This window comes from Erythrolamprus reginae, chromosome 2 (genome assembly GCF_031021105.1).
Source record: "Erythrolamprus reginae isolate rEryReg1 chromosome 2, rEryReg1.hap1, whole genome shotgun sequence".
In the NCBI taxonomy this organism is placed as follows: Eukaryota; Metazoa; Chordata; class Lepidosauria; order Squamata; family Dipsadidae; genus Erythrolamprus; species Erythrolamprus reginae.
Genome location: NC_091951.1, coordinates 23,316,085 through 23,342,523, shown reverse-complemented (window position 1 = coordinate 23,342,523; position 26,439 = coordinate 23,316,085). Strand labels below are relative to the sequence as shown.

At 44.9% G+C, this 26,439-nt stretch overlaps 1 long non-coding RNA gene and 1 pseudogene across 1 annotated transcript; both read left to right on the top strand.

The window, feature by feature from the left end:
- Window positions 1–26,439, top strand: part of LOC139159966 (zinc finger protein 208-like) — a 74,464-nt pseudogene that overhangs the window by 29,421 nt on the left and 18,604 nt on the right.
- LOC139159980 (uncharacterized) lies at window positions 23,591–25,541 on the top strand. Its single transcript, XR_011557866.1, has 3 exons — window positions 23,591–23,673; window positions 25,137–25,235; window positions 25,524–25,541. It is a non-coding gene; the product is annotated as an uncharacterized lncRNA (long non-coding RNA).

The window sequence follows — 26,439 nt, the reverse complement described above, 5'->3', positions numbered from 1 at the left end:
ATCTCCAACCTTCCACATCCATTTTACACCTGGGATCCGTTATTAATTCAGAATCCTCCCAGGTCTTTCTCTCTCCTGAGAGAAAAATCAGTATAGGGGAGTTAATTTCATGCATTTTATCTCAACCTTCAGTTGCCATAGTATCCCTGTCTTCCCTTTTGGGTAAGATGGTGTCATGCATAGGCATCATTCCCTGGGCTCGCCTTCATGCTAGGGAACTACAGTGGCTCCTATTACCCTTTCAGAGATCGGGGCACAGCAACTCAAGCCGTCGCATTGTCATTCCACCAATTGTTCGCAGATCCTTCAAGTGGTGGAAATCTCCGGCCATGGACAAAGGATCCCCTTTCAGGTGCCCGGATCAATTTGTCATCACCACAGACGCCAGTCTATCGGGATGGGGCGCCCACGCCCAGGGGATGATAGCCCAGGGCACGTGGTCCCCGGAGGAAGCTTCCAAGCCAATCAATTGGCTAGAGTTAAGAGCCGTCTCCCTGGCTCTGAAGCAATTCTCTCCTCGCATCCCCAACCGGCATGTTTTCATTCTCACCGACAACATCGCCACGAAAAGTCATATCTGCAGACAGGGGGGCACGAGATCCAAGGCCCTCATGAGGGAGGCCCTCAAGTTAGGCCTTTGGGCGGAAAAACATCTTCGGTCGCTCCTAGCCGACCACATCTCGGGGAGCCTCAACGTCCAGGCGGATTGGCTATCTCGAGCAACGATAGACCCCGGAGAGTGGAATCTCCATCAGGACCTGTTCCATCAAATCAGCCTCAGATTCGGCCTACCAGTTCTGGATCTCTTCGCGACCAATGCGAACGCCCAACTCCCTCGCTTTTTTTCCAGATTTCCATCCCCGGGAGCGGAAGCAATCAATGCCCTCCGGAGCCCATGGCCTCCAGGCCTACTGTACGCATTCCCTCCAATTCCAATTCTCCCGGACGTGATTCACAAGGTCCTCACCGAGAGGGCCCGAGTAATCCTAATCGCCCCTCATTGGCCCCGCCGGCCCTGGTTCGCGGATCTCCAACAGTTGTCCATCCAGGACCCTTGGCGACTCCCCGTTTCGGGGGATATGCTGCGGCAGGGGGCCTCATTCCATCCAGACCCGGAGTGGTTCCACCTCACCGCCTGGCTGTTATCAGGAGAGACCTAGAACTGCGTGGACACGACCCCGATACAGTGGAGGTCATCTTAAAGGCCAGAAGGGGTTCGACCAATCGAATCTACGACCATACGTGGTCCAAGTTTCACCAGTGGTGTCTACAGGAGGGTCTCTCTCCCCTGTGCATCCCCATACACAGGATCATTTCCTTCCTTATGCAAGGTTTCCATAAAGGACTTTCCACCAGCACCCTCCGGCGTCATCTGGCGGCCATTTCCTCTGTCCTAGCGGGGCCCCGCAGACAGCCTCTCCGTTCCTTTCCAGAAGTTCAGGAATTCCTCAAGGGTATAGCCAACCTCAGACCTTCCAAGGTCCACAGGTATCCATCCTGGGATTTGCCACGGGTTCTCCATTCCCTCACGCAGGCACCATACGAACCCTTAAAATCGGCGTCCCTCAGGTACCTATCCTTTAAGGTGGCATTCCTGGTGGCTATTACCTCTGCCCGACGCATTTCGGAGTTGGCTGCCCTCTCAATCAGGCAGGACCTCTGCCAATTTCATCAGGACAAGGTAGTCTTGCGACTGGACCCCACCTTCTTACCCAAGGTCAGTTCCATGTTCCACAGGACCCAGGATATTGTCTTACCTTCCTTCTGTCTCCAACGGGACCATCCCTTGGCAATTAGATGGCACACCCTGGATCTCATTAGAGCGCTGAGGATCTATATCCAACGCACAGGACCCTTTCGGAGGTCGGAAGCACTTTTTATAGCCTATCATCCCAGAGTCATGGGGGCCAAAGTGTCTTCTACAGTGATAGGCCGTTGGATCAGAGGGACTATATCTAAGGCCTACGAATCGGCCGCCCTCTCAGTTCCAAGGAACATCACAGCGCATTCCACCAGGAGCGCAGCCACTTCGGCTGTTTGGGCGACTCAAGCCCCGTTGGAGGAGGTCTGCAAAGCAGCCACTTGGGCCTCGCCAAATTCCTTCATCAGGCACTACAAAATTGATTCTTACGCCTCAGCGGACGCTGCCTTCGGCAGAAGGGTACTCCAATCCGTTATCTCTCACGATAGCAATCTAATCCCACCCTAGGGACCATCTATTGGGTATGTCCCATGTGACTGCTGGACCCGCTCCTTCAGTACGGAGAATAGGCGTTGATTGCTTACCTGAACGCCTCTTCTCGTACGGTGAGCGGGTACAGCAGTCACTTCCCGCCCTTGTATGTGTCTTCTTTACCTTCCTATAACCTTTCTTCCTCTAACAATGAGAGTTGAACACTACAGAGCTTCACAGCTGAGCCTAGTCTATGGATTCGCGAATTCTGGGGAAGGGGCGGATCCAGCAAGCTTTTTTAACACTAGGCTCAGTTCCACCGGATTGGACATGAGCAACCCATGTGACTGCTGTACCCGCTCACCGTACGAGAAGAGGCGTTCAGGTAAGCAATCAACGCCTATTCTCTGACAGGATGTTGTCCTCTTGTGGGTAGAATAGAGGAGAAGACAACCTGTGCCCCTATCTTTTTGACTGTATTGCCCAAGTGGTCATAGTCTTTCGTAATTTGATTCATGTCTTTCCTTGTGTTGTTTGTTCCTGCATGGATCACCAGTAGGGGGTAGTAGTCAGTGGGCTTTAGGATTTTTGTGAGGTTTAGCGCTTTGTCAGAGATTTTGGCTCCAGGGAGGCAGCTCACCTCTTTGGATTGATTGTCCGGTCTGCAGATGGCAGGTTCAGTTCCCCTGAGAATTGAGTCACCAATTACCACCACTCTACTTTTCTTTTTGGTTGGGTTGGGGAGAGGGGGGCTAGCCTTTGTTATGACTGTGTTTGATGGTGTTGTATTGTTGTGCTTGGTTCTTGATGGCTCCTTGTCAGGTGTTTGTTGATTTTCTTGTGCCAGGAGTACTGCATATTTGTTACTTGTAGGCACTGGGGTTGGAAGGAGGTGGGTTGGAGTTGGTGGGAGTTTGAGGATGGTTTGTTTTTTTCTTCTTTAGGTGATGTGTGTCCAGTCATTTTCAACCTCGGGGGGGGGGGGGGTTGGTTCCGATGTGCTCTTCTGTGGTGTTGGATGTGTTGGGAGTATATTGGTCTTTCTTGTTTTGATGTTGGTGCTGCAGGGTTTTGAGGTTTCTCTCTAGGTTTTCTATTTTTTCCTCAAGTAATTGGATTACATTTGTTGCAAGTGAAGTTTTGGAAGTTTGAGGATAGGAGTGTATCCATGGAGCACTGTGTGCAACTCACTAGGAAGTCAGCTTTGTCATCTTTGTGTGTGGTGGGTTTGTCTTCCATGTGAGTAGTAGGAGTGTCTTCTCTCTGAATGCGTGGTTTGTTCTGCATGGTAGGAGGCTGGTAGTGGAGTAGTTGATGAGTGCTGCCGATGAGTGCTGTTTTTGTATTTAGTTGTGTTTTGGTTGGTCTTATTTTTGCTGATTTATTAGCTGGGGAGGCTCCCGCATCAGTAGAGTGCCAGGTGTGATGCCGGGGGGCTCAAGGAGGGCTCCAAAAATCTTGCCCCAAATCTCTCCAAAAATCACTCCCCACAAAGCTTCCTATCTAGCCCCAAATCTCTCCAAAAAGCGCTCCCCCCAAAGCTTCCTATCTAGTCCCAAATCTCTCCAAAAAATCGCTGCCCCAAAAGCTTCCTATCTAGTCCCAAATCTCTCCAAAAATCGCTCCCCCCAAAGCTTCCTATCTAGTCCCAAATCTCTCCAAAAATCACTGCTCCAAAAGCTTCCTTTCTAGCCCCAAATCACTCCAAAAATCGCTGCCCCAAAAGCTTCCTATCTAGTCCCAAATCTCTCCAAAAATCGCTGCCCCAAAAGCTTCCTTTCTAGCCCCAAATCTCTCCAAAAATCGCTGCCCCAAAAGCTTCCTTTCTAGCCCCAAATCTCTCCAAAAATCGATGTTCCGGTCCCGTGAGCTCATCCTGGGGTACTGGTGACGAGTGTAATCCAGGCCCTGGCTCAAGCTGCTGCTACTCAATGCCAGATCGGTCGTAAACAAAGTTCTCCTCATCCGGGATCTGATCCTGGATGAGGAGGCCGATCTGGCATGTGTGACTGACAGAGGAGTCCCTGTCTCGGAAATATGCCCAGCTGGGTTTCAGGTATGGCATCAGCCTCGACCCCAGGGAAGGGGGGGAGGAGTGGCTATTGTAGCCAAGGAGAACCTTCGTCTGCGTAGATTCGTTGCCCCTGAGATTGCGGGTTGTGAGTCCCTCCTTGTGAAGCTGGACTTAGGGGTTCAGATGGGCTTGTCACTCATGTACCTGCCTCCCAGCTGCGTGTCAACAGACCTGCCTGTGCTGCTCAAGGAGGTGGCCAGGTTGGTGGTGGAGTTGCCCGGACTTATTGTCCTGGGGGGACTTCAATCTGCCGTCGCTCGGCAGTTCCTCTGGACTAGCACAGGAGTTCATGGCCACCATGACAACCATGGTCCTGACCCAAGGGGGGCTCACAAGGGGGACACACACACGACATGGTATTCCTCTCGGAGCAATTGAGTAATGATCTGAGACTAAGGGGCTTAGAGACATTGCCTTTGTCATGGTCAGATCATTTTCTACTGCGGCTTGATTTCCTGCCTCCAATCCTCCCCCGCAGGGTGGTGGAACCAATTAGGAGGTTCCGCCCCAGACGCCTAATGGACCCTGAGGGCTTTCACAGGGTGCTTGGGGTTTTTACCTGATTCACTTGTCCACAGCTCAGCAGAGTCTCCTGCTGAGGCCTGGAACAAGGCTGCAGCAGAGGCTCTTGACCGAATTGCGCCATTGTGACCTCTCTGTGGCACTAGACCCCGTAGAGCTCCACGGTTCAATGAGGAGCTCCGGGAGTTGAAACACCAGAAGAGACGTCTAGAGAAGCGATGGAAAAAGAGTAAGTCTGAATCCGATCAAACACTTGTAAGAGCTTTTATTAAGACCTACACAGTACCGCTCAAGGTGACAAGATACGCGTACCATGCCACCTTGATTGCATCAGTGGAATCCCGCCCGGCCGCTCTGTTTAGGATGACTCGCTCCCTTCTAAATCAGGGGGGAGTTGGGGAGCCCTTACAGGGCAGTGCCGAGGAATTTAACTCGTTTTTCGCTGATAAATTCGCTCAGATCAGGGCGGACTTCAACTCCAATTGTCTAGCAATATCGGCTGACAACGAGTCAGTCGAGGTGACTGGGGCTAAACGTCTTTGTGCATCTGTCTGGGAGGAGTTTGACTTGGTAACAACTGATGAAGTGGACAAGGCCATTGGAGCTGTGATTTCTGCCACCTCTTTACTGGATCCGTGTCCCTCTTGGTTGGTTTCGGCCAGCCAAGAGGTGACACGGAGCTGGGTCCAGGAGATTGTCAACGCTTCCTTGGGTAGGGGGTCCTTTCCAGCTCCTTATATGGAGGCACTTGTGCGCACCCTCCTCAATAAGCCCTCCCTGGACCCAGCCATGCTTAATAACTACCGCCCAGTCTCCAACCTTCCCTTTATGGGGAAGGTTGTTGAGAAGGTGGTGGCGGTCCAACTCCAGCGGTCCTTGGAAGAAGCCAATTATCTAGGTCCTCAGCAGTGAGGATTCAGGCCCGGCTACAGCACGGAAACTGCTTTGGTCGTGTTGATGGATGATCTCTGGCGGGCCTGGGACATGGGCTTGTCTTCTGTCCTGGTGCTTCTTGACCTCTCAGCGGCTTTCAATACCATCGACCATGGTATCCTTCTGTGCCTGCTGGAGGGGTTGGGAGTGGGAGGCACTGTTCTTCAGGGGTTCTCCTCCTACCTCTCCGGTCGGTCGCAATCGGTGTTAGTGGGGGGTCAGAGGTCGACCTCTAGTTTGCTCCCTTGTGGGGTGCCTCAGGGGTCAGTCCTCTCCCCCCTGCTATTTAATATCTACATGAAACCGCTGGGTGAGATCACCCAAGGGCATGGGGTGAGGTATCATCAATATGCCGATGATATCCAGTTATACATCTCCACCCCATGTCCAATCAACGAAGCAGTGGAAGTGATGTGCCAGTGCCTGGTGGCTGTTTGGGTCTGGATGGGTGTCAACAAGCTCAAACTCAACCCAGACAAGATGGAGTGGCTGTGGGTCCTGCCTCCCAAGGACAATTCCATCTGTCCATCCATTACCCGGGGAGGGAATTATTGACCCCCCTCAGAGAGGGTTCACAACTTGGGCGTCCTCCTCGATCCACAGCTAACATTGGAACACCATCTTTCCGCTGTGGCAAGGAGGGCATTTGCTCAGGTTCGCCTGGTGCACCAGTTGTGGCCCTACCTGGACCGGGAGTCACTGCTCACAGTCACTCATCACCTCGAGGTTTGATTACTGCAACGCTCTTTACATGGGGCTACCCTTGAAAAGTGTTCGGAAACTTCAGATCATGCAGAATGCGGCCGTGAGAGCCATCATGGGGCTCTCTAGATTCGCCCACGTTTCTGCAACACTCCGTGGCATTGGCTGCCAATCAGTTTCCGGTCACAGTTCAAAGTGTTGGTAATTACCTTTAAAGCCCTACATGGCATTGGACCAGAATACCTCTGGATCCACCTTCTACCGCAGGAATCCCAGTGGCCGAGAAGGTCCCACAGATTTGGCCTTCTCCGGGTCCCGTCGAGCAAACAATGTCGTTTGGCGGGCCCCAGGGGAAGAGCCTTCTCTGTGGGGGCCCTGGCCCTCTGAAATCAACTCGCCCCAGAGATTAGAACGGCCCCCACCCTCCTTGTCTTTCGCAAATTACTCAAGACCCACCTTTATCGCCAGGCATGGGGGAACTGAGACATCCTCCCCCAGACTTTTATATTTTATGTTTGGTATGTATGTGTGGATATGGTTTTAATTGCTGGGGTTTTATATATGTTTTATTTTTAATATTAGATTTGTTTCACTGTTATATTGTTTCTATTATTGTTATGAGCCACCCCAAGTCTTTGGAGAGGGGCGGCATACAAATCTAATAAATAATAAGAATAATTAGCAGCACTCGGCTACTACTTACCCTCTTCATAGCTATTGAAGAAAGAGGATGTAATTTGTTTTTCACATTACTGTATTTGATGATAATCCTCTGTAGAGCCATGAATTTGTGACTGACACAAATCAACAGGTGAATTTCATGATTGAACGGATAATGGGACTTGGATCCCGATAGTCAAATGTGTCACAATTAATGTGACAGATTATTTTAACATAATACCATGTTTGCTTTTTCATTGTAATGTTTAATTCTTTTTCCACATCTTTGCAGCAAACAATAAAAGTTACATTCTCTTTGAATTCTACAGGCAAAGATGATGCCAATAAGACCACACTGGACAACTGAGAATAACAAGCAACATTGAAAAGCAAAGCAAATTGAGGCAGAAATATAAATATTCTCCATTTCCATCAGAAAACCCACACAAAAGTGATTTCGAACTTGAAAACGTAGAGTATATGGAACTCATATATACATTACAGAAAAATATCCTAGCAGATTGTTTTCCATTTCAGAAAAAGAGGGAAATATCTGGAGGTCGATGAGGAGGAATAGGTCAGTTGCATAAACACATGGGGCAGACAGTTAATGTAGGCCTTGCCCTGAGAAGAAGAATAGTGCGTAAATCAAAGCACCACAAAATAAAGGATCACACATATTTTTCACCTTCTTAAGAACATCAGTGGCAGAAAAGCTCCATAGATATAACTATATTGAGAAAAGCAGACTTCAAATGACAAGTGATTATGCAGGGGAGAATCCACTCTGGACAACAGCTATGCTAATTATCTGAGTGTGGTAAAAGCTCAGGTCAGAATTGCTACTACAAGTAGTCCCTATGTGGTAAATGCTTTAGTGAAAATGACAGCTTAGTGATATACCAGTGGACTCGCACCATGGAGAAATCGTATGACTGTCCTGATTGTGGGAGGCATTTCACTGCAAATTCTTCCCTCATGAGACACCAGAGGATTCACACAAGAGAGAAACACTTTGAATGTCCTGATTGTGGGAAAAGTTTCAATCAGAATTGCACCCTGATAATCCATCAGAGAACTCACACTGGAGAGAAAACCTTTGAATGTGCTGATTGTGGGAAAGGTTTCAGTCGCAATTCCCACTTGGTAACACACCAGAGGACTCACACAGGAGAGAAACCCTTTGAATGTCCTGATTGTGGGAAATATTTCAGTGATAATTCCAGCCTGGTGAAACACCAGAGGACTCACACAGGAGAGAAACCATTTGAATGTGCTGATTGTGGGAAAGGTTTCAGTCGCAATTCCCACTTGGTAACACACCAGAGGACTCACACAGGAGAGAAACCCTTTGAATGTCCTGATTGTGGGAAATATTTCAGTGATAATTCCAGCCTGGTGAAACACCAGAGGACTCACACAGGAGAGAAACCATTTGAATGTGCTGATTGTGGGAAAGGTTTCAGTCGCAATTCCCACTTGGTAACACACCAGAGGACTCACACAGGAGAGAAACCCTTTGAATGTCCTGTTTGTGGAAAAAGTTTCAGTCAGAGTTCCAGCCTGGTGAAACACCAGAGGACTCACACAGGAGAGAAACCCTTTGAATGTGCTGATTGTGGGAAAGGTTTCAGTCAGAATCCCCATCTGTTGAAACACCAGAGGACTCACACAGAAGAGAAACCCTTTAAATGTCCTGATTGTGGAAAATGTTTCAGTCAGAGTTCCTCCCTGATAATCCACCAGAGAACTCACACTGAAGAGAAAACCTTTGAATGTCCTGATTGTGGGAAAAGTTTCAATCAGAATTGCACCCTGATAATCCATCAGAGAACTCACACTGGAGAGAAAACCTTTGAATGTCCTGATTGTGGGAAAGGTTTCAGTCGCAATTCCCACTTGGTAACACACCAGAGGACTCACACAGGAGAGAAACCCTTTGAATGTCCTGTTTGTGGAAAAAGTTTCAGTCAGAGTTCCTCCCTGATAATCCATCAGAGAACCCACACAGGAGAGAAACCCTTTGAATGTCCTGTTTGTGGAAAATGTTTCAGTGAGAATTCCACCCTGATAATCCATCAGAGAACCCACACAGGAGAGAAACCCTTTGAATGTCCTGATTGTGGAAAATGTTTCAGTTGCAATTCCAGCCTGGTGAAACACCAGAGGACTCACACAGGAGAGAAACCCTTTGAATGTCCTGTTTGTGGAAAACGTTTCAGTGACAGTTCCTCCCTGATAATCCATCAGAGAACCCACACAGGAGAGAAACCCTTTGAATGTCCTGATTGTGGAAAATGTTTCAGTTGCAATTCCACCCTGATAAACCATCAGAGGACTCACACTGGTGAGAAACCCTTTGAGTGTCCTGATTGTGGGGAAAGTTTCAGTCGCAATTCCACCCTGATAATCCATCAGAGGACTCACACTGGAGAGAAACCCTTTGAGTGTCCTGATTGTGGGGAAAGTTTCAATTGCAGTTCCCGCCTGCTAAACCATCAAAGAAGTCACCCAGGAGAGAAACCCTTTGAGTGTCCTGATTGTGGGAAAAGTTTCGCTAACAATTCCAACATGATAAAACATCAGAGAACTCACACTGGAGAGAAACCCTTTGAATGTCCTGATTGTGGGAAAAGTTTCAGTCAGAATTCCTCCCTGATAATCCACCAGAGAACTCACACAGGAGAGAAAACCTTTGAATGTGCTGATTGTGGGAAAGGTTTCAATCAGAATTGCAACTTGGTGGCACACCAGAGGACTCACACAGGAGAGAAACCCTTTGAATGTCCTGTTTGTGGAAAAAGTTTCAGTCAGAATTCCTCCCTGATAATCCACCAGAGAACTCACACTGGAGAGAAACCCTTTGAATGTGCTGATTGTGGAAAAAGTTTCAGTGTGAATTCCAGCCTGGTGAAACACCAGAGGATTCACACAGGAGAGAAACCATTTGAATGTGCTGATTGTGGGAAAGGTTTCAGTCGCAATTCCCACTTGGTAACACACCAGAGGACTCACACAGGAGAGAAACCCTTTGAATGTCCTGTTTGTGGAAAAAGTTTCAGTGTGAATTCCAGCCTGGTGAAACACCAGAGGACTCACACAGGAGAGAAACCCTTTAAATGATCTGATTTTGTCCAAAGTTTCAGTCAGAATTCCCACCTGGTGATATACCAAAGGGTTCACACAGGATAGAAATCCTTCGAATGTCCTGATTCTGTGAATATTTTAGTCAGAATTCCCACCTGGTGAAACACCAGAGGACTCACCCAGGACAGAATCTGTATGCCCAGAGTTTGGCATGCATACATTCTTTAACTTTCATTTAAAATTTCCACCTCAATTAGATATTGGATGACTAACACAGGTGAGAAATCCTTCAAATGTCCTGTCTGTGGATGATCTTCAGGTGTATATCATCTCTTATTTCCTTCAAGGAAATCCACATGACTTTAGGGAAGGGTTGAATTTCATTTTTCATCTCTCATTAGGAATGTAGGTGAGAAATTGACAATTTTAATTCTTTTTCTTTTTAACTTCTTTAATTTTACTTAATTCTCATTCTTTTTACTTGGACAGGTCTCAGGATTAGACTTGTAGGAAAATAGAAAAGGAAAATGGAAAAGGGCTTAACCACCTGTTTCTGGTTATTAGCTGCAGGTTCTGCATATTTCATTTTTACAGAAGTAATTGAATTTCTGAAAAAGACTTTGGGGTAGTGTTTTTGTATATTGATTATGAAATTCACAGAGGTGGGCTTTCCATCTTCTACCTTGGTGTTCTCCAGATTTTGAGCCCCAGAATACCCTAGCCACTCTACAAGTAGTCCTCTAGATATAATTGTAATGGAATCTGCCAATTAGAATAGAATAGTCAAATGACAGTCTCAAAATGGGTGAACAGTGCAGTCAGGCGGTAGGGAAAGCAAGTAGGATACTTGGCTGCATAGCTAGAGGTATAACAAGCAGGAAGAGGGAGATTGTGATCCCGCTATATAGAATGCTGGTGAGGCCACATTTGGAATACTGTGTTCAGTTCTGGAGACCTCACCTACAAACAGATATTGACAAAATTGAACGGGTCCAAAGACGGGCTACAAGAATGGTGGAAGGTCTTAAGCATAAAACGTATCAGGAAAGACTTAATGAACTCAATCTGTGTATTCTGGAGGAGAGAAGGAAAAGGGGGGACATGATCGAAACATTTGTATGTTAAAGGGTTAAATAAGGTCCAGGAGGGAAGTGTTTTTAATAGGAAAGTGAATCCAAGAACAAGGGGACACAATCTGAAGTTAGTTGGGGGAAAGATCAAATGCAACATGAGAAAATATTATTTTACTGAAAGAGTAGTAGATCCTTGGAACAAACTTCCAGCAGACGTGGTAGATAAATCCACAGTAACTGAATTTAAACATGCCTGGGATAAACATATATCCATCCTAAGATAAAATACAGAAAATAGTATAAGGACAGACTAGATGGACCATGAGGTCTTTTTCTGCCGTCAGACTCCTATGTTTCTATGTTTCTAAATGGATTATTCAGGTAAAAAGAAAGATAAGAAAAAGGAAACAATCTTACCAACAACATTCTGGAAAATGAGTTCAGAACTATTATGGCAAGACATTTGGCGTGAACGTCATCCATCAAATAAACAATATACCTTTTATTCAAATCCTCATAAAATTTGGACCAGAATAGATATGGCATGGGCCCCAGCACATACTTCAGAATATATCTCGAATATTGAAATAGAAACAAACAATTGGGCAGACCACAATCCATTAGTAATTTTATGGAAAGGGAATAAAAAACCTAGCAATTGGCGAATGAATAGAAATATTTTACGAGATCCCCAATATATAGAATGGATAGAAAAAGAATTAGATCTTCCGGATGGCAGCCGAGCCGCACTGGGAGCCTGGAGATGGAGCTCCGTCCCCGGACCTCTGTTTTGCCCTGGCGGTCACACCCGCAGCGATTCAATCAGACCCGGAGAGTCCCCATCCAGAAAAGGGGGCTTCTGAGCATCCGGGGGGTACCCGCCGATATCCCAAAGGTGTAAGATTGCCCTGCAGCGCCAGTGATAAAGATCTGGGCTCCGAATGCTCGGCGCCCGGCCATAGCAGCAACTCCGTCAAAAGAGGAAGTAAGAAAAGACAAAGAAGTCCGACAGAGCGTTTAGACCAATAAAGAAGAAGAAGAAGGTAAAGAGACTATTATATACACAAATAATTAAAAACAGGACATTTTACATGACTAATTAAGGCGAAGAAGAAAGCTAAAACAATTTGCCGGAACAACACTCACTTTCATAATTACCATGACTACATCAGAGCGTTTTATAAACTTTTTCTTGTGACTTTATTCCTGGAAAGTTCAACTAAATTTAGTAGAACTGAGGGGATAAAGACTGGATAAAACCCTACTTGGAAATTGAAGATTAAAATTGTAGCTTTCCTCCTTCTTGTGTGGATTCATGTACCAATAGTAGTTACAGTAACAACAGGAAAATTACTATAGAAGATGGAGACTTAGCCTTCTAAGAAGACAAAGGATTAAAGGTTTAAGGGCAGACAAAGCACTAGATACACTTCAGCATAATTAGATCTATACCTGGATTTACTTGGATTTACCTTGATTTAACATAAGATTCCCCCCCCCCCTTTTCCTTTTCTGTTTATGGATATATTAAACTATAGGGAATAAAATATTTTAAGTTTATTTTAAGGTATTTGCAGTTTGAACTGAAGAAACAATTCCTTACTTTTTACTAGTCTGACATTTTTGATACACAATTTGGATTACAATTTGAATATAATTGTATTATATATGAACAAATAAGGACAGCTAATTATAATAAAATTAGTTTTTGCTTTTTTTAAAAGAAATCATATAGACTTCTGACACTGACTTAAGCTTGGATTCTTAGTACAAAACTGAAGATTGGATTTAAGTTTTTCTTTTATCCTTTTTTTCTACAATTTTTCCGGTGAAAATTTTTCTTATATAAAAATATACAGAGCAAAAATGAACTGTTAACTTGTTTCCCCCCCCCCCCTTTCTTGGTAAACCCCTGTCCTCTTCTTCCAGACCCAGTTTGATATTAATTCTTTTCTTTTTCTGTTTCCTTACAGTATAAATAAGTGGTTGGCGAAAACAGACTTATAAATGATTGTATGAATTTAATTAGTTTCCCTTTTTATCTTTAAATGAGTTGAGTTAATGTTTAAACATTGATTTTTTAAAATTATTTTTATTACTATATTGCTTAATTATCTGATATACAGTAATACCTCGTCTTACGAACCTAATTGGTTCCAGGGGGAGGTTCATAAGACGAAAAGTTCGTAAGGCGAAACACTGTTTCCCATAGGAAACAATGTAAAATCAATTAATCCGTGCAACAAAAAAAACAACGCAAAAAATCGCCGCCGCCCAGCTGTCACCTTTTAAAACAGCCGGGGGTGCTTCCCAGCGTCCTCCTGAATCCAAACGCCAAACCTGAACTTCCAGGTTTGGTGTTCGGGAGGCTGCCGAGAAGCCCCCCGGACTGTTTTAAAAGGTGACAGCCAGGCGGCGGGGCTTTCCAGCGGCCTCCCGAATGCTGAACCCGGATGTTCGGCAAAAGTTTGGGTTCAGGAGGCCGCTGGGAAGCCCTGCCGCCCGGCTGTCACCTTTTAAAACAGCCGGGGGGCTTCCCAGCATCCTGAACCCGAACACCAAACCCGAACTTCTGGGTTCAGCGTTCGGGAGGCTGCCAAGAAGCCCCCCGGCTGTTTTAAAAGGTGACAGCTGGGCGGCGGGGCTTCCCAGCGGCCTCCCGAATGCCAAACCCAGAAGTTTGGCCAATTTAGAATTACAATGAGCCTCACATGGGTTGAGGTTCCAAAATGTAAATGAAGAAAAAGATGAAAACTTGGGTTCAAAAATGGCGGAGATAATAGGTGAGATTTTTCAGATGGACCCACAGGAATTAATAAAATAAATTGAGGAAATTTACAGAGTCCAAACTAGCTACGCCAGAAAACACAACCTACCAAGAGAGGTGCACATCAGATTCATTAGGAAGACTATAAGAGATGATATTTTAAAATGGTCAAGAAATGAAAATGTAAACTACAAAGGAAAAGACATCATAATATTAAAACAAGTGCCAAGAAGAGTACGGGAAAGCCGGAGGGAATTTTACTTCTTAACAAGAATCTTAATTAAAGAAAAAATAATCTTTCGTTGGCTGATTCCAGAAGGCGTTTCTTTTTATTGGCAAGGATCTAGAATAAAATTAGAGACCATCGACGAAGCTAGAGCTTTTTATGAACAATCTCACCTGTTTAGGCGTGACCAACCTTACAGAGAAACTAGAGAAAGAGAAGAAGAACAGGGGGCAACCTCCAAGGGTGGGGGGAGGCACAAGATGCTAAGAAAAAAGAACCCACAAGTACAACAAGAATTGGTGTTAAGCACTAGACTTTGAGAACCCAGAGAAACAAAAAAAAATACTATAAATAGAAATGTACTCAGATGTCAAATTTTTTTCTGTAAATGTAAATGGATTGAATCACCCAAGAAAAAGAAAACAGATATTTTATTTATTTATTTATTTATTTAGTCCAATACACAATGAGGGTTTTAGTGGGTATATATCTATATACACATAGTAAAATACATGATGAAGGTTAAAATATATCTATGAAATAATAGAAAAGAAGATATAGTAATAGAACGAATCAATGAAAGAATAGAAGAAGAGATATAGGAATAGAAGAAAGGTATAGGAGATACAGGAGAGCAATAGGACAGGGGACGGAAGCCACTCTAGTGCACTTGTACTCGCCCCTTTTCTAAACTTAAAAAGCAAAGAGCGCAAATTACTATCTTACAAGAAGTTCATATTAAAAATTCAAATAGAACTTTATTATACAATTCAAAATTAGGTAATTTGTTTACTAGTTTAGCCGGAAAAAAAAGAAGAGGTATAGCAGTTTACATTGATGAAACTTTATAGTGACAAAGAAGGTAGAATTTTAATTTTGCATGTAAACTTAGAAACAGGACCTCTCGTCATTATATCGATCTATGCGCCAAATGAAAACCAAAAAATATTTTATAAAGAATTACACGGAAAAATAACTGAGTTATCTATTGAAAATGTGGTTATAATTGGAGATTTCAATGCAATAGCTAATAGTCAAATGGATTGCTCAGGTAAAAAGAAAGATAAAAAAAAGAAAACAATTTTACCAACAACATTTTGGAAAATGACTTCAGAGTTATTATTGCAAGATACATGGCGTGATCGCCACCCAACAAATAAACAATATACTTTTTATTTAAATCCTTCCAAAATTTGGACTAGAATAGATATGGAATGGATTTCAACTCAGATTTCTGAATATGTTTCGAGCATTGAAATTGAAACAAATAATTGGGCAGTCCACAATCCACTAACAATTACTTGGAAAGGAAACAAAAAACAGAGCTATTGGCGAATGAATAGAAATATTTTGCGAGACCCTCTATACAAAGATTGGCTAGAAAAAGAATTGGAAATGTTTTTCAACTTAAACAACAATACAGATACTTCACCGCAAAATTTACGGGATACAACCAAAGCATATATACGTGGCCTGACAATATCTTATACTGCAAAAAAGAATAAAGAGAAAAAGCACCAACTTCAACAATTAGAGACAGAATTAAAAGCTTTAGAAATAGCATCACAAAGTACCCAGGCAGATGATATGAATAAAAAGAAAAGGGAGCTAGTTAAACACAAAATAAACTTAATAGAACAAGAACAACTAGCAGAAAAAATAAAAAGCACCAAACAGGAATATTTTGAACGTGCAAATAAACCGGGACGTTGGTTAGCATATAAATTAAGGAACCATAGAGAATCTAAAATAATAAAGAAATTAGAAGATAGTAAAGGCATAATTAGATATAGAACAGATGAAAAAAAGGAGATAGTGTTGGAATTTTATAAAAAATTATACCAAAAAGAAGATATAGCAGAAGACAAGGCCTTTGAATTTTTAAGTTCAATAGCTTTACCAATAGTAACAAAAGAACAACAACAAAAGCTTAATGCACCATTTACAATGGTCAAATTACAACAAGTACTTAAGAACCAGAAAAATTATAAAGCTACCGGACCCGATGCTATACCAGTGGAATTTTATAAGTTAAATAGTAATATACTTACTACAGATATGTTAGAGATTTTTAATAACATAATTGCTGATGGCAAAATACCAAAATCCTGGTCAGAAGCCTTAATAACTTTAATACACAAACCTGGAACAGAGAAGGAAAAAATTCAAAATTATAGGCCAATTTCCTTATTAAATGTAGACTATAAAATTTTTGTCTCTGTAGATGCCTCCAGACCTAAAAATATTATGAATGGAATAATACATGAAGACCAAAATGGATTTTTACTGGGTAGACAGATTAAAAATAATTTGAGGACAATTATAAACATGCTAGAATACTATGAACAACATCCAGAAAAACATGGCATTAGTATTCTTATTCTTAAAAAGCATTTGATAATGTTGATTGGTCCTTCATGAAACTGCTATTGAACAAAATGAATTTCAGCACCATTTTTTTAAATATAATCAATGCTATATATTCAAATCAAACAGCTAAAATTATTTTGAATAACGATCAAACAGAAAAGTTTGAAATACAAAGAGGAGTTAGACAGGGTTGCCCCATTTCACCATTGTTATTTGTCTTAACTTTAGAAACTTTATTGATAAAAGTAAGAACAAATAATAATATTAAAGGTCTAGAGATTAAAAAAGAATCTTATAAAGCACAGGCATTTTGCGGATGATGTTGCTTTTATAATAGAAGATCCGTTAACTTCAATATCAAAATTAATAGATTTAATAGAAGAATATGGGACTGTAGCAGATTTGAAAATTAATAAAAATAAGACACAATTATTAACTAAAAACATCACATATTTTCAGATAAAACAATTAGAAAAAATGACAAAAATGAAGATAACGAAGAAAGTAAAATATTTAGGTGTTTGGATTTCAGCCAAATCTATGTCATTAAAAAATGATAACTATATGTTGTGGTTAGCTCTGGTCCAACTCCTGCCCCAAGGAATGTGCAGGTGGATGTGGGGGAAACATCCACATGCCGCAGGCCTGTTTTGCTCTCGATGGAATCTGCCGATGAAGCCTCCTGCCACCAGAAGTTGTGAATGCTCCAAAACTGGAAGTTTTTAAGAAGATGTTAAGATGTTTAAAAAGATACCCATTTGTCTGAAGTAGTACAGTGGTACCTCGAGATATGAGTTTAATTCGTTCCGGACCTGGGCTCTTAAGTCGAGCAGCTCTTATCTCGAACGACTTTTCCCCATAGGAATTAATGTAAATAATTTTAATTGGTTCCAGCCCTCAAAAAACTCACAAAGTTAGTCTAAATTATGCAGAAAGACATGTTTTTAATGAAGAAATGTACATGTATATATAAATGAATAATGAAGTTTCTTTCACTTAACTTGTAAACTTTCTTAAACTTTTAAATTTACATATGTTCAACTTCTCTGCCACCCAATCCTGTAGGACAGAGGTCCCCAACCCTTTTTGCACCAGGGACCAGCTTTAAGCGATCAAGAGAGGAATGGGTGAATGAACGGACGGAGGGTGGGAAGGAAGGAAGGAAAGAGGGAAGGGACAGGAACAGAGGAAGGAAGCAAGTAAACTTATGAAAGGGGAGAGTAAGAGAGGAATGAGTGAAGGGAGGGAGGGAAGAAGGTGGGAAGGAGAAAGAAAAGAAGAAATAGAGGAAGGGAAGGTAAAAGAGAGAAAGAAAAAGAGCAAGCAAGAAAGAAAGAAAGGGGGAAGGGACAGGAACAGAGGAAGGAAGCAAGGAAACTTATGAAAGTGGAGAGTAAGAGAGGAATGAGTGAAGGGAGGGAGGGAGGGAAGAAGGTGGGAATGAGAAAGAAAAGAAGAAATAAGAGGAAGGGAAGGTAAAAGAGAGAAAGAAAAAGAGCAAGAAAGAAAGAAAGAAAGGGGGAAGGGACAGGAGCAGAGGAAGGAAGCAAGGAAACTTATGAAAGGGGAGAGTAAGAGAGGAAGGACTGAAGGGAGGGAGGGAAGAAGGTGGGAATGAGAAAGAAAAGAAATAGAGGAAGGGAAGGTAAAAGAGAGAAAGAAAAAGAAAGAAAGAAAGAAAGAAAGAAAGGGGGAAGGGACAGGAACAGAGGAAGGAAGCAAGGAAACTTATGAAAGGGGAGAGTAAGAGGAATGAGTGAAGGGAGGGAGGGAAGAAGGTGGGAAGGAGAAAGAAAAGAAGAAATAGAGGAAGGGAAGGTAAAAGAGAAAGAAAAAGAGCAAGAAAGAAAGAAAAAGAGCAAGAAAGAAAGAAAGAAAGGCAACTTCAAAGAAAGGCTCTCTGAGCATCTCTCCCTCTCTCTCTCTTTCTATCCCTCTCTTTCTCTCTCTCCCCCCTCTCTCTTTCTCTTTCTCTCCCCCTCTTTCTCTCACTCTCTCTTTCTAACTTTCTCTCTATCTCAGTGTTTCCCAACCTTTTTTGAGCCGCGGCCGTTAGCCCGGCTGATTTTTCCCTGCTGCCGTTTTCGTGCAAAACTGTCCTGGACTCCCGGATAGCTCGCTTCTCCGGCATCGCGTCTTTTCAATGCCGTCAGAGGGGCGCGTCAGCGGCTTCCGGAGCACAGGGAATGGTTTAAGCCGTCACCTTTTCCATTCCCCGTGGGAGCGCCAGACCTCTTGTCTGCCCGGCCCGAGGCACGAAACCGCTGTTTATGCGGGGCGGCTCGCCTGGAACACAAGCAATGCCGCCTGGCATAAGCAGCGATTTCGTGCCTCGGGCCGGGCAGACAAGAGGTCTGGAGGAAGGCGAATGCGGCTTGGAAGCTGGGAGGGGGGCGGAACGTCTTTGGCCACTTAGCTCTTCCGCCCCCCTCCCAGCTTCCAAGCCGCATTCGCCTTCCTCCGCCGCGGCAGAAGGCGAGAGATGCCTCTTCGTGCGCTCGATCTCGGGGGTTGGGGGCGAGCTTGCCACCAGGCTCGGCTGGGGGGGGCTTGGCTTCTACGTGGGGGGGGGGGCGGCGGCCAGGTCCGGCTCCCGCCGCTGACATGCCCCTCTGATGGCGTTCGGCGGCTTCCAAAGCACAGGGAACGGCTTAAGCCGCCGTGTTTTCCCTTCCCCGTGGGAGCGCCAGACCTCTTGTCTGCCCAGCCCGAGGCACGAAACCGCTGTTTATGCCGGGCGGCTCGCCTGGAATGCCAGCAATGCCGCCCGGCCGATTGCCGGGCGGGGCGCGGGAGGAGGCAGCGCCCCCCCCGGACCCCTCAGGCCGCTCCGCCCGGGATGGGGCTCGACCCGGGTGGAGCGGCCTGAAGGGTCCGGTGCGGCGCTGCCTCCTCCCGCCCCCACTCGGCTATCGGCCGGGCAGCATTGCTGGCGTTCCAGGCGAGCCGCCCGGCATAAACAGCGGTTTCGTGCCTCGGGCCGGGCAGACAAGAGGTCTGGCGCTCCCACGGGGAAGGGAAAACACGGCGGCTTAAGCCGTTCCCTGTGCTTTGGAAGCCGCCGAACGCCGTCAGAGGGGCGCGTCAGCGGCGGGAGCCGGACCCGGCCGCCGCCCCCCCCCCACGTAGAAGCCAAGCCCCCCCCAGCCGAGCCTGGTGGCAAGCTCGCCCCCAACCCCCGAGATCGAGCGCACGAAGAGGCATCTCTCGCCTTCTGCCGCGGCGGAGGAAGGCGAATGCGGCTTGGAAGCTGGGAGGGGGGTGGAAGAGCTAAGTGGCCAAAGACGTTCCGCCCCCCTCCCAGCTTCCAAGCCGCATTCGCCTTCCTTCGCCGCCGCCAGCCGCGGTTCCCAGTTGGGGGGTGGGTGCTGGCAAGCCCCCCAGGTCGGCTGCAGTCTTTTAAAACAGCCCCGCCGCTTCTCAGCTGACTCCTGAAGCGCAGAAGTTCGCCTTTGGCTTTTGGCTTCAGGAGTCAGCGGAGAAGCGGCGGGGCTGTTTTAAAAGACTGCAGCCGACCTGGGGGGCTTGCCAGCACCCACCCCCCAACTCGGAACCGCGGCTGGCGGGGGCGGGAGGAGGCAGCGCCGCACCGGACCCTTCAGGCCGCTCCACCCGGGTCGAGCCCCATTTCGGGCGGAGCGGCCTGAGGGGTCCGGGGGGACGCTGCCTCCTCCCGCGCCCCGCCCCCGCTCGGCAATCGGCCCGGTGGCATTGCTGGCGTTCCAGGCGAGCTGCCCCGCATAAACAGCGGTTTCGTGCCTCGGGCTGGGCAGACAAGAGGTCTGGTGCTCCCACGGGGAAGGGAAAAGGCGGCGGCTTAAGCCCTTCCCTGTGCTTCGGAAGCCGCCGAACACCATCAGAGGGGCGCGTCAGCGGCGGGAGCCGGACCCGGCCGCCGCCCCCCCCCCACGTAGAAGCCAAGCCCCCCCCAGCCGAGCCTGGTGGCAAGCTCGCCCCCAACCCCCGAGATCGAGCGCACGAAGAGGCATCTCTCGCCTTCTGCTGCTTGCCGCCCGCTCTCTTTCGCCCAGCGCTGCTTTGGAAGGCGCGACGGGAAGAAGGAAAGCGGCACGGCGGGCGGCCAGCGGCAGAAGGCGAGAGGTGCCTCTTCGATGTGCGCGGACCCCCCCACCCCCAGCAGAAGCCAAGGAGCCCCAGAGTGGGGCGGCAGGGGAGGCGACCGCCTCTCCACTCACCAAGTGCCGGGATACGAGCCGAGAAGAGACGGGCTGGTTTACTTTCCTTCCTTTCCGGAGTGAGCCACTCGAACAAAGCGTCACGCCCCCCTGACGCTTTTGGCGGCAAAAGAGCCCAGCGTCGCTTCGGAAGCCGCCAAAAGCGTCAGAGGGGCGCGGCGCTTTGTTCGAGTGGCTCTGCATCAGCGCGGGAAGGAAGGAAAGTAAGCCAGCCCGGCTCTTCTCGGCTCGTATCGCGAATTTGAGCTCGGGAGACGAACAGAAATGTCTCTCCTCTCCCAGCTCTTATCTCGAGTAGCTCGTAAGTAGAGCTGCTCGTATGTCGAGGTTCCACTGTATAGGGTTTCTTGCCTAGGCAGGGGGTTGGACTAGAAGATCTCTAAGGTCCCTTGCAACTCTGTTATTATTATTATGTAACTTTTCCTTCCAAAATGGTTTTTATTTCTTGCACCTTTCTATTTTGGCACCTCCTATTTCCTCCCCCTTCCTAAATCTCTTACTAAATCTTTTTTTTTAATTCCTTCTTTTATCATAAGCAAATTTGTGAAAAAAATAAGGTTCTACATTTAGGCAAGAAATGTATGTTGTACATTGCTCAACAGTAGCAACTGTGAGAGGGATCAATATTATTATTATTATTTATTAGATTTGTATGCCGCCCCTCTCCGAAGACTCGGGGCGGCTCACAACAGTAATAAGAAACAGTGTAGCAATGGGACAAATCTAATAATAAAAATATATAAAAACCCCTACAATTAAAAACCATACAACACATGCATACCAAACATGAAAGCCTGGTGGAGATGTCTTAGGGTGGGGGCTGTTCTGATCTCTGAGGGGAGTTGGTTCCAGAGGGCTGGGGCCGCCACAGAGAAGGCTCTTCCCCTGGGCCCCGCAAAACGACATTGTTTGGTCGACGGAACCCGGAGAAGGCCAACTCTTTGGGACCTTATCGGCCACTGGGACATCTGTCTGATTTAGTGTAGTTTCCTGCCTAAGCAGAGGGTTGGACTAGAAGACCTCTATTTATTTATTTATTTATTTATTTATTTAGGAAGGAAGGAAGGAAGACAGAAAAAAGAAAGGAGGAAGAAAGATAGATGGTATGAAGGAAGGAAGGTAGTTAGAATAAAAAGAAAGGAGGAAGGGAATGCAGAAAGAAAAGAAGAAAGAAAGAGACCTATGATCATAATTGAGTCCCAAATTTTGGTTGCTAAGCAAGAGTGTTGTAAAGTGAGTTTCAAAACATTTTTAAAGCTGGCCACACACATCCGGTCATTTAACCACCAAATCTCACCCTCCTGAAAGGGGTGGGGGCCCTTCAGCTTGTAGCACCAAGGGGTCCAAGGACTGAAAAATTTTGGGAACCACTGGTAGAGGCAGAACAAACATGTTCTCTCTCCAGCTATTGGTAGATGGCAGTCACATTCCAGCAAGTAGAAAGCCCTTAACACACCTTCAAAGACTCTGAGGGAGAAGGAGGGAAGATAGGGAAGACAGAAAGAAAAGAAAGGAGGAGGAAGGTAGGGAAGGAAAGATGGAAGAGAAAGAAAGATGCTCATCATAATTTATTTTATTATTTATTTATTTTGTCCAATACACAATGAGGGTTTTGGTGGGTGTGTGTATATATATATATATATATTTGTTTTCGTAAATTTTCACGGGTATATGTATGTAGATTGTTCTGAGTTCGGGTTTTGCCCTGTGTAATGTTTTGCATGTCTATGCGACGTTTCGGTAAAATCACATTTACCATCATCAGGCTGGAGTTTCAATCTCTGTGTTTTTGCAAATGAATATTAGCAACTGACATTCCTTCTTAGCATGTAGTGTGGGGGTGGAGATTTGCTTTGAATGTATTTATGTAATCTATTTGCTACATTCAAAGCAAATCTCCACCCCCACACTACATGCTAAGAAGGAATGTCAGTTGCTAATATTCATTTGCAAAAACACAGAGATTGAAACTCCAGCCTGATGATGGTAAATGTGATTTTACCGAAACGTCGCATAGACATGCAAAACATTACACAGGGCAAAACCCGAACTCAGAACAATCTACATATATATATATATATATATATATATATATATATATATATATATATGTGTTAAATGTTATAGCTGGAATTTTAAAATTAAGGGAGACCAGGATAGATCTATTTCGGCCTTAGATTCGACATAAGAAAATATATATATATATATATATATATATATATATATATATATATATATATATATATATATATATATATATATATATATATATATATATATATATACACATACATACATACACACACACACACACACACACACACACACACACACACACACACACACACAGAGTAAAATACATGATGAAGGTTATAGAGGAGATACTCAGTAAAATATATCTAAGAAAGAATAGAAAAGAAGATATAGGAATAGAAAATATCAATGAAAGAATAGAAGAAGAGATATAGGAATAATTTTGATTGCTTAAGCAAGAACGTTATTAACGTTATTCAACACATTTTAAAAGTTGGCCACGCCCACCCGGTCATTTGACCACCAAAGCTCGCCCACCTGAAGGGGGTGGGGACACTGAGGATGAATTTGTAGCACCAAGGGGGCGGTGGACTGAAAAAGGTTGGGAAACACTACGTTAGATAGAGGAAGAATAAGCACGTTCTTTCGCCGGCTATGGAGAGAGGGCAGTCACATACCAGCAAGTAAAAAACCGTTAATAAACCTATGGGTGGAGCTTAAAGGAGTTAAAACCATCGAGTACAGCATTACTAGAAAGGCTATGAGGAGAGGAACTTCTTCCGGATCACTCATGGGAGGAAAGCGGCGTGCTTAGTGGCTTCTGTGCTGTTCCCAGGGTCGAAACAGCATCTGGAAGGTGAGTTGAGGGTAAAGGTCGTAGCAGAGGCTGGGAGCAAGTCGGGTTGTTTGGTTTCCTCCATAATGTGGAAGCAGAGACGCAGTTAGGCTGAAGCACGTGAGCTGCTGCTACATGTTCCTTCCCTCCCCAAAATTTGAATCCACTGGTGCTCCAGCTTTAACACTGGTGGCTGCAATTATCTGCTGGTGAGACGATTTAAAAAGTCTCCTTCCAGTTAATTCCTTGGAAACAACTTTCCTCTGGAGGTTCTGGATGCTGGAACACTTAAGGTTTTAAATAAGAGACTGGACAGCAATTAATCAGGAACGATATAAAGTCTCCTGCCTGAGCGAGGGATTAGACTGCAAGACTCTCAAGGTCCCTGTTATTCTCTTTATTTATTTAGGGACTTGCAGTTTTCTTGGTAACAATATTGGACTGATCTGCCTCTGCTCTCTCTGCTTCCAAGTCTGGCCAGCAAGGACAAGATTTCCTAATGGTGCCCCATCCCTGTATTAAGCAGGTTCAACTGTGCTTAAGCCCACACTTTGAAAAAAAAAGCTATTGAGGACCTATTGTTTTATTTTATTTATTGGATTTGTATGCCACCCCTCTCTGCAGACTCGGGGCGGCTAAAAACAATGATAAAAACAGCATGTAGAAATCCAATTAATAAAACAACTAAAAACCCTTTTAATAAAACCAAACATACCATGCATAACTTGTAATGGCCTAGGGGGAAGGAATAACTTAACTCCCCCATGCCTGGCTACATAAGTGAGTCTTGAGTAGTTTACAAAAGACAGGGAGGTGGGGGCAGTTCTGATCTCCGGGGGGGGGGGTTGGTTCCAGAGGGCCATTTATTTATTTATTTATTCATTCATTTGTCCAATACACAATACATATGGAAGAGAATAGACATGTAGTAATATATATAAAGATAATATGTAAAAATAGAGGAGATATATGAAAGGAAGAAAATATATATGATATATGAGATAAAGGAAAGACAATTGGACAGGTGACGAAAGGCACACTAGTGCACTTATGCACGCCCCTTACTGACCTCTTAGGAACCTGGAGAGGTCAATCGTGGATAGTCTAAGGGAGAAATGTTGGGGGTTAGGGGTTGACACTATTGAGTCTGGTAATGAGTTCCACGCTTCGACAACTCGATTGTTAAAGTCATATTTTTTACAGTCAAGTTTGGAGCAGTTAAGTTTGAATCCTTTCCGTGCTCTTGTGTTGTTGAGGTTGAAGCTGAAGTAGTCATTGACCGGTAGGACGTTGCAGCATATGATCTTGTGGGATGTTATTGGGATGTTCATTTGTATATGTAGTCCTTACCACTTGTTTCCTGAGCCTTCAAAGTTACAATGGAATGAGTCCAAGGAATAGGGTGGCATAGAAATCTGATTAATAAATAAATGGCACTTTAAAAGGAGGCATTAATCTTTTACACAAATTTGTGGCCATTATAGCACATTCAGTGACCGCACTTCAGAAGTTCCTCTGGATATGAAGATGCAGAAAAAGGAATTGAGGATGGTTGCAGCATCCCACACTCATGGCCCCCATTGGTGACTTTCACAGCTAGCTTTCTGACAAGGAAAATCAATGGGAATACTGGTAGGAAGTTGCAAGCTATGTGTAATTGTAGTGATTTGTTTAATGGGCAAAAGTGGTGCTATCTATCTATCTATCTATCCATCCATCTACAGGGCATGGACCAAAAAATGGAAACACTTGACTTTTTGGCATAATAATGTTTGAACATGTTCAAATCAATCAAAACTTGACATATTTTAATGTTTTTTTAAAAAATTCTGTTATTTGATATGGTTTTTGAACTACCTTTTCTTTTACAGAAATTTAAAGAAATGGCACACCTCTCAGACTTTCAAAGAGGCCAAATTGTGAATGGCAGGCACTAATGTAACAGAAAGTGCCCAAATGTTTGGCGTTTCAAGAGGTAATATCTCAAAAGTAATGACTGCTTTTGAAAGAGAAGGGAAAACATCCTCAGCCAAGCACAGGTCTGGTCGAACATGGAAGTTGTCTGAGAGAGACCGTCAGACTCTAAAGCGAATTGTTAGAGCGGATCGCAAGACCACAGCTCCCAAAATCACTGCAGAACTCAATAGACACGTAGAGAACTCAGTTTCCACAAAAACTGTTCGAAGGGAGCGTCACAAATCTGGATTCCACGGAAGAGCTGCAAGGTATTTTCATTTTTTTGTCCACCCCCTGTATTTGACTTCCATGCCGCCCAATCTCATAGGATTCAGGGCGGCTTACAACAATATAAAACACAATAAAATACAATAATAAAAAAAGACGACAATATTAATGCTAAAAACATAATACCCCGCAGCAATGTAAGCAACCAAACATACATACCTATCCAATCAACACAATTCAGCCGTGACAGATGGTAGTGTTCACAGCCCAAAGACCTGCCACACAGCCGGATCTTCACTACCTTTCAGAAGACCAGTAGGGTGGGAGCAGTATGAACATCGGGGGGAGGAGGGGAGTTGATTCCATAGAGCCGGGGCAGCCACAGAGAAGGCCTTCCCCCGCGACCCCGCCAACCTGTATTGCTTAGTCGACGGGACTTGAAAGAGGCCAACTCTGCGAGATCTAATTGGTTCCTCCTCCCTGCAGGGGATTGGCCCATCAAAGTCCAGCCTCAGCACTGATCTGACCATGACAAGGGTGTGTTGACTACACCTGTTGAAACCAGATCATTTTCCCACCAAGTCGAATGTATTGCCACCACTA